General features: G+C 42.9%; 1 pseudogene; it reads left to right on the top strand.

Moving 5' to 3' along the window:
* Window positions 1-1,843: 1,843 nt before the first annotated feature.
* LOC108305850 lies at window positions 1,844-3,744 on the top strand (annotated as a pseudogene).
* The last annotated feature ends 4,200 nt before the right edge of the window (window positions 3,745-7,944 follow it).

The following is a 7,944-nucleotide window of genomic DNA, read 5'->3' as shown; positions in this document are numbered from 1 at the left end:
GGAAATGCTGATCTTGCAGTTCAAGACCAAAGGCAGTCTGCTGGCAAAATTTCCTCTTGCTTCAGGGAGATGGGGTCAACAGCTAATACAGCAACACAACTGGGAAACAGACATCTGTGAGGTGTCTGAGAGTGTGTTATTGCTATCGTTCTATTCAGGCCTTCAACTGATTAGGTAAGGCCCAACCACATGATGGAGAGAAATCTGTTTTACTCAGAGTCCACTGATCGAAGTGTCAATGTCATCTGAAACACCATGGAAACATTCCGAATAATGTTTGACCAAGTTTCTAAGCACCATGGCCCCACCAAGTTGACATAAAATTAACCATCACACCTAGCATGCCCTTCCCTGAGATGGCCCTTGTGAGCTCACTACAATCCTGCAGTCTTGTCTCCTTGTGGGTCCCAGTGTGCACTGAGAGCCATTGGGTACCCCTCCCTGGTTCTGGCCTCACACTTGTACCTACTGTCTTCACCCAAGTCTCCCTTTTCATTGTAATTCTTTTCCCAAGTTCCCAAGAATGGGGGTCCTGTTCTGACAGTTTTTTTTACAGTCCTTCCTTTTCCAGAAGGATTTAATATAAGCACCTCCACAGGCTTTTTGGTACCCAGTGATCAGCATCTCGAAGGCTATTTTAGTAACCTTACTTGCTTATTTTTTTAAGATGGAGTCTCGCTCTGTCACCCAGGCTAGAGTACAGTGGCACGATCTCAGCTCACTGCAAGCTCCGCCTCCTGGGTTCAACAGATTTTTGTGCTTCGTGAAATCAGACAGTACCCTATTTATTATGGTCAGGAGTTCTCTTTCAGTTGCTAGCACTTCTCAAAGTCCCAATCCTGTTCCAGCTCAGGATGACTTATTTGACTACAGAGTATCCTGGGGACTTAGATCTCCTCTCATTTTGAGACCCTGGTCAGTCCTAATGAATTCTCTCTCACAGTAAACCATTAAGTTGGTATAGAGCCTGGGCAACATGGCAAAATCCCATCTCTACAAAAAAAAAAAAAAAAAAAAGAAAGAAACATGAAGTTAGCCAGGCACGGCGATGTGTACGTGTGGTCCTCGCTACTTGGGAGGCTGAGGCAGGAGACTCACCTGAGCCTGGGAAGTCAAGGCTGTAGTGAGTCATGATCTTGCCATTACACTCCAGCCTGGGTGACAGTGGAGACCGTGTCTCAAAAATAAGAGAAAAAAGTTGGCATAGATACGGAGCTGGAGGCAAGGTGGCTGCAACCAAGTGGTAAGTGTTTCTGGCAGAAGAATGATAAAGGTTTTATAAATGTTTTGTTCTAATGATCAAATGCATATTATGTGGCAGGAGCTCTTCATGTGTTATTTAATTTCTCACAACAACCTATGAGATTTGAAGTATAACCCACTTTGCAGATGAAAAACTAAGTCTCAGAGAGGTGAATTCACTTACAGCTAAACAGCTAAGACAATAGCACAACGGGGAAGGGAACAGTCATCTGAGAGACATTTAAGAGTGCTCTATTGGCCAGGCATGGTGGCTCACACTTGTAATCCCAGCACTTCGGGAGGCCAAGGCGTGTGGATCTCCTGAGGTCAGGAGTTCGAGACCAGCTTGGTCAACTTGGCAAAACCCTGTCTCTAATAAAAATACAAAAATTAGCCAGGCATGGTGGTGGGTGCCTGTAATCCCTGCTACTTGGGAAGCTGAGGCAGGAGAATTACTTGAACCTGGGAGGCAGAGGTGGCATTGAGCCAAGATCATGCCACTGCACTCCAGCCTGGGTGACAGAATGAGACTCCATCTCAAAAATGAGAGGGAACATGAGAGGGAGACGAATGTTGAGAGAACAAAGAGGAAAGAGAGAAAATGGCATCCACGGATTACAGAACCTATAGCCAAGCTGCAGCGCAGCAGGGTGCTTACACCGCCCAGCCCACTCAAGGATGTGCACAGACCACCCAGGCACATGGGTGACAAAGCTATGGAACCTATGGACTGCCCACTGATGTCAGCTACACCCAGGCTCAGACCACTGCAACCTATGGGCAGACCGCGTATGCAACTTCTTATGGACTGCCTCCTACTGGTTATACCACTCCAACTGCCCCCCAGGCATACAGCCCGCCTGTCCAGGGGTATGGCACTGGTGCTTATGATACCACCACTGCCACAGTCACCACCACCCAGGCCTCCTACGCAGCTCAGTCTGCATATGGCACTCAGCCTGATTATCTAGCCTATGGGCAGCCAGCCAGCAGCCACTGCACCTACAAGACTGCAGGATGGTAACAAGGCCACTGAGACTAGTCAACTTCAATCTAGCACAGGAGGTTACAACCAGCCCAGCCTAGGATATGGACAGAGTAACTACCATTATCACCAGGTACCTGGGAAATACCCCATGCAGCTAGTCACCACACCACTGTCCTACCCTCCTACCAGCTATTCCTCTACACAGCTAATTATGATCAGAGCAGTTACTCTCAGCAGAATACCTATGGGCAGCCGAGGAGCTATGGACAGCAGAGTAGCTATGGACAGCAGCCTCCCTTTAGTTACTCACCCCAAACTGGATCCTACAGCCAGGCTCCAAGTCAACATAGTTAACTGAGCAGCAACTATGGGCAGCAGAGTTTATTCTGACAGGACCAACCCAGTAGCATGGGTGTTTATGGGCAGGAGTCTGGAGGATTTTCCAGACCAGGAGGGAACTGGAATATGAGTGGCCCTGATAACTGGGGCCAGGGAAGAGAGGGTATTTGACTATGAAGACAGGAGCAGGGGTGAGTGGGGAGTAGGATGCGGTGGAATGGGCAGCACTGGAGAGCAAGGTGGCTTCAATAAGCTTGGTGGACCCATGGTCGAAGGACCAGATCCTTTTTTAGGCCCACCTGTAGATCCAGATGAAGACTCTGACAACAGTGCAATTTATGTAGAAGGATTAAATGACAGTGTGACTTCAGATGATCTGGCATACTTCTTAAGCAGTATGGGGTTGTTAAGATGAACAAGAGAACTGGGCAACCCATGATCCACATCTAACTGGACAAGGAAACAGGAGGGCCCGATGGTGATTCCACAGTGTCCTATGAAGATCCACAGTGTCCTGTGAAGGCTGCCATGGAGTGGTTTGACGGGAAAGATTTTCAAGGGAGTAAACTTAAAGTATCTCTTGCTCAGAAGAAGCCTCCAATGAACAGTATGTGGGGTGGTATGCCACTCCGTGAGGGCAGAGGGATGCTGCCACGACTCCATGGAGGTCCTGGGGGATCCATGGGTCACATGGGAGGCCATGGAGGAGACAGAGGAGGCTTCCCTCCAAGAGGACCCCAGCGTTCCTGAGAGGAGGAAACATCCAGCACTGGGCTGGAGACTGGCAATGTCCCAATCTGGGTTGTGGAAACCAGAACTTCGCCTGGAGAAGGGTGCAACTAGTGAGTGGTCCCAAAGCCTGAAGGCTTCCTCCCGCCCCCGGGTGGTGATCGTGGCAGAGGTGGCCCTGGTGACATGTGGGGAGGAAGAGGTGGCCTTATGGCTCATGGCGGTCCCAGTGGAATGTTCAGAGGTAGCCGTGGTGGAGACAGAGGCGGCTTCCATCATGGCCAGGGCATGGACCAAGGTGGCTTTGGGGGAGGATGATGAGGTGGCCCTGGGGGGCCCTTGGACCTTTGATGGAACAGATGGGGGGAAGAAGAGGATGCCATGGAGGACCTGGAAAAATAGATAAAGGCGAGCACGATCAGGAGTGCGGAGATCGGCCCTACTAGATGCAGAGACCCCGCGGAGCTGCATTGACTACCAGATTTATTTTTCAAACCAGAATTTATAATTCCATATTTATAATGTTGGCCACAAGATTATGATTATTCATTGTCTGTACTTTAGTATTTTTCACCATTTGTGAAGAAAGATTAAAACAAGTTAAATAGTTAAAAAAAAAAAAAAAAAAAAAAAAATAAAAATTAAAAAAAAAAAAAAAAAAAAAAAAAAGGCTCTATTGTCTCTCTGCTTCCCTGCCTCCCAGGCCGAGGAGAAAATGTACAAGATGAGGCTTCCTCTGAAACTCCAGCTAAATGGCAATTGTCCAGAAATGGATTTATTCCATATGCAATAGTTAATAATATTCTACGATTGTCCATTTATTGGTAAGTTGTCAGTGAATCAAATTTCTCAAGATTAGCACCTTAAGGGGATTAAAGGAAAACCAGCTCTAAGGAAGGCATATTAGTTATAAAAGGCTGAGGTAGGAAGCAAATGAACTTATCTCCAGAGATTTAATCTCTTTAAGTATGAAGGAAGCACCTACCTTGATTTCTTAGTTCCTCCTCTAGGGCTACTTTCCTGACAGAGATAGGAATGTACAATAAAGTGAGGTGTCCTCTTCCTGATGCTGAAGCTAAGATTTTCATTTTGCTAGGTAGGGTCTGCAAAGCACTCTCAGGCTCAGCAGGAAAATATTGAAGTTAAGTTTTCCCTCCCTTTGTGAGCTTTATCAGATTTTCATGCTGCAGAGAACAGTGAACATGCTGGAGAGGCCACGATAAATGAAAAGCCCCCGTGGGTGAAGGGAAGGTGTGATCACCACCAGCACTCTAGTTTTTCATTTCTGCTGAAGAAAAAAGAAATGGTGTAGTAATTTGTTGGTAATTGTTGTGTCATAAGGAAAACATGCTATTGGATTTGCACTTATTCCAAGGCTAAATGAATTTCTTCTTAACACTCATTGACTTCAGTATTCAACTTCATCATTTTAAGTTTTCATCCTTTTTCTTGAGGAAAAGAAGAGGAACAATAAGAAACAAGATTTGGGTGCTCTTTTACATAAAGTAATTTGATGAGACCTTTTGATAACACCTGGGAATTGACAGACATCAAGATAGTTTTAGACATCTCCCTGTTATTTGCATGTACCAAGAAGCTGGTGATCAGCGCAAGAACAAAATTAATCCAAATTCAAAAAATATGATGGATTTAATATATTTATTTTTAAAGAATAGGATTTATGCATTCAGAATGATGTAAAATTGGGCCACTAAAATCTTTTCCATTTCCTTATCGGCTAGCATTTAAAAACCAAATTTATATGTACACAAAGTTGAATTGGTCAATTCATCCTGTTAAGATTTATGAAGACCCCAGTCTCCTTCCTCAATTTAGGGAAAGCTGGTTATATTAATAGATTTTAACAAACGACAAAAGAAGGGGAGCTAATTAACTCCTGTTTTGTTTTCATCTTCTTTAACATAAACAATAGTCTTAGGAAAGCATTTATTAAGCAACATACAGGATAAACTACAGTTTAATATAGGTTCAGATGTAAAGAGAAAACCTATTTTGGATGAACTCAAACGTTCGTGCCTCAACGATTTATTTCTAAGGATGCTGAAGTAACTTTTTAGGTTCATTTTAGAACTCTGAAATTCCAAGCCATGACTGAAAACCTGGAGAATGAGAAAGTGTGTAAGAAAGGTAAATGTCCTACTTAAAAAAAAAAAAAAAACCAAAAAATAGGAAATGTCTGGTTAAATTCCAAAGTGACTGCAAGAGATGATTCACAGCATTTAGAAGCAAATGGAGTGGTCACTAAAAGGCACTCTGATTTTCCACTCTCTGGGTTCCCAGGATATCTAGTGGGTAGGGTGGCACAGAGGGTGGCATTGCTGCCTTTCCCTCTCCTCCTCTCAGGAAGTTTGGGAGCACATGCCACAACAGTGTTAGAGCTAGCTTTCAAAAACCGTTTGAAAAAACATTAGAATATCTTTGTGAATAACGCAGAGAAAGTTAGGCCGAATGACAGTGTGGTGCGGTGATGCTGTGGTTGTTTGAGCAGTGCTATCTCCTTCTCCTCCCCACATCAAAAGGTTACTATAGGGAAATGTCAAGCATCAGCACAACTGAGTGAATTACAGCTGCTGAAATCTCAGGCATCAGTGAGGAAATGGGGAGATGGCTTCTGCGAAGGTCTTTTTGGCATCCCCTCAAATAATATCAAGTTGGCAACTTCTTGGTTTTAGTTCCTGAGGATAATATCCCTTGAGTAAATATTTTTAAGCCCAAAATGAGCTTTGCAAAGAATGAGAAAAGCAAAACAAAGGACTGTTTCATATTTAAGATTTAAGTCTCTGTTCTTGGACATGTGCCTAGTTCTATCAAAACAGTGATATCTATCCAACAAATCCTATACAAACTATTCTGCAGTGAATATCTACAGAAATCCTGATTTTCCAAATGAATTATTGAAAAACTTCTTGATTGTATTTTTAAAAAGCTCTTTGAAAAATGAAATATGCCCAATAAATGTCACTTCAGAAAACTTATTTTCACCATTAGGTAAATAGGAAGATGGTTTTATTATAATATTTTTACAAATGACAAATAAAGCCCTGTATATAATACATGAGTTGGACAAGATAACGGATCGAAAAACTGGTATCAGACTAACATTTCTCATTTCCTTTTCTTATGTAACTTGCATTAGTTTTTCTGTAATGAAGATTTTTATTAAATAAAATTGTATGTGTCTGTATTTGTACCTGAATTTTTTTTCTTTTTTTTGAAATGGAGTCTTGCTCTGTCACCCAGATTGGTGTGCAGTGGCGCAATATTGGCTTACTGCAATCTCCACCTCCGGGTTCAAGTGATTCTCCTGCATCAGCCTCCCGAGTAGCTGGGATTACAGGTGCACACCACCACACCCAGGTAATTTTCTGTATTTCAGTAAAGATGAGGTTTCACTGTTTCCCATGCTGGTTTTGAACTCCTGAGCTCAGGCAGTCCACCCACCTTGGCCTCCCAAAGTGCTAGGATCATAGGTGTGAACCACTGTACCCAGCTGTATCTGAAAATTTGATACTGGGGTAGAAGGTGCTTCCTCACTGTGATATTTTGCCAGATTTATGGAAGTCTTGCATCTATGCTCTGACAGTTTGAAAGGAGGAAAAAGGCAGCTTGGTTCACTGTTTAGGGTGCTACTTTGTTAGGTTGTACAGATTTGATAAACCCTGCCATGTTGTGGTTCAGCTTTATTTGGTTTTGTGCTCACCCAAACTCTTGAGAATAAACTAAATCACTTTCTCTCTCTAGTACTGTGTTAACTCTGTGCCTTGAATGGAAATTAAATGCAAATGCTTTCAATGCACTATCCCCTTGTTAATTTATCACATGTTTAAACACAGCAACATATTGGAAAACCTTGTTATTTTGTAATCTTCAGATTCTTTGCACAATAATATTAAGAAGAGAATAATAAGTAAAGATAAGCCAAAGGGAAGCACATGTCTACAGGGCAACTGGCAGCTGTCCCACAGCCATTAGTCTGTGGTATCTGGTGAATGCTGGAGCCAGCTTGCACTCCGACTTCATGACAGAGCAAAAAAGAAGGAAGAAAATAAAATCCCCAGAATTAGAGGAAGTGAGTGAAGCAGCACTTTAAATTCCTCATTATGCTCTCAAATCATTTATTTGCTCTTTCAAAAATGTATGTTTTAGTAATGCTCATGCTGTGTAGATTTTTAGTTGAAAGTTAATAGCAAATAATAATAAAAAGCAATATGGAGTTTCAACTTCCAGGAAAGGATGAAGTGAAAGAAGTGTTTTGCAGGGTACAGCCCCATAAACATTTGTGGACTTGATGGATGGTTCATGAGTGGATTTAGAGGCTGTCCTGTTGTTGTCTTGACATACTAGAAGTACTAACCACAGCCAGATGTTGGGGATCATCCAAGATGCTCAGTTGGTGGGTGGGAATAGGCACTCAGGGATGATTATACACACATGAAGAGAGAGATAAAAGGTGTTGGAAGTTCTTCCTATTTGGCTCTTCTTTCCTAGCACATCTTTTTTATCCAAAGTTGGAGCTCTGACTCATCACATTTGATTTCAAATCCTGCCTTAGAGTAAACAAACATCACTCAACATGCTTAGACATTTTACGAATGATTGCAACCTAAACCTACTTTCCTTGACAT

Source organism: Cebus imitator, unplaced genomic scaffold (assembly GCF_001604975.1).
Source record: "Cebus imitator isolate Cc_AM_T3 unplaced genomic scaffold, Cebus_imitator-1.0 Scaffold67, whole genome shotgun sequence".
In the NCBI taxonomy this organism is placed as follows: domain Eukaryota; kingdom Metazoa; phylum Chordata; class Mammalia; order Primates; family Cebidae; genus Cebus; species Cebus imitator.
Note: the sequence above shows the minus strand (reverse complement) of the source record. Positions and strands in the feature narration are given on the sequence as shown.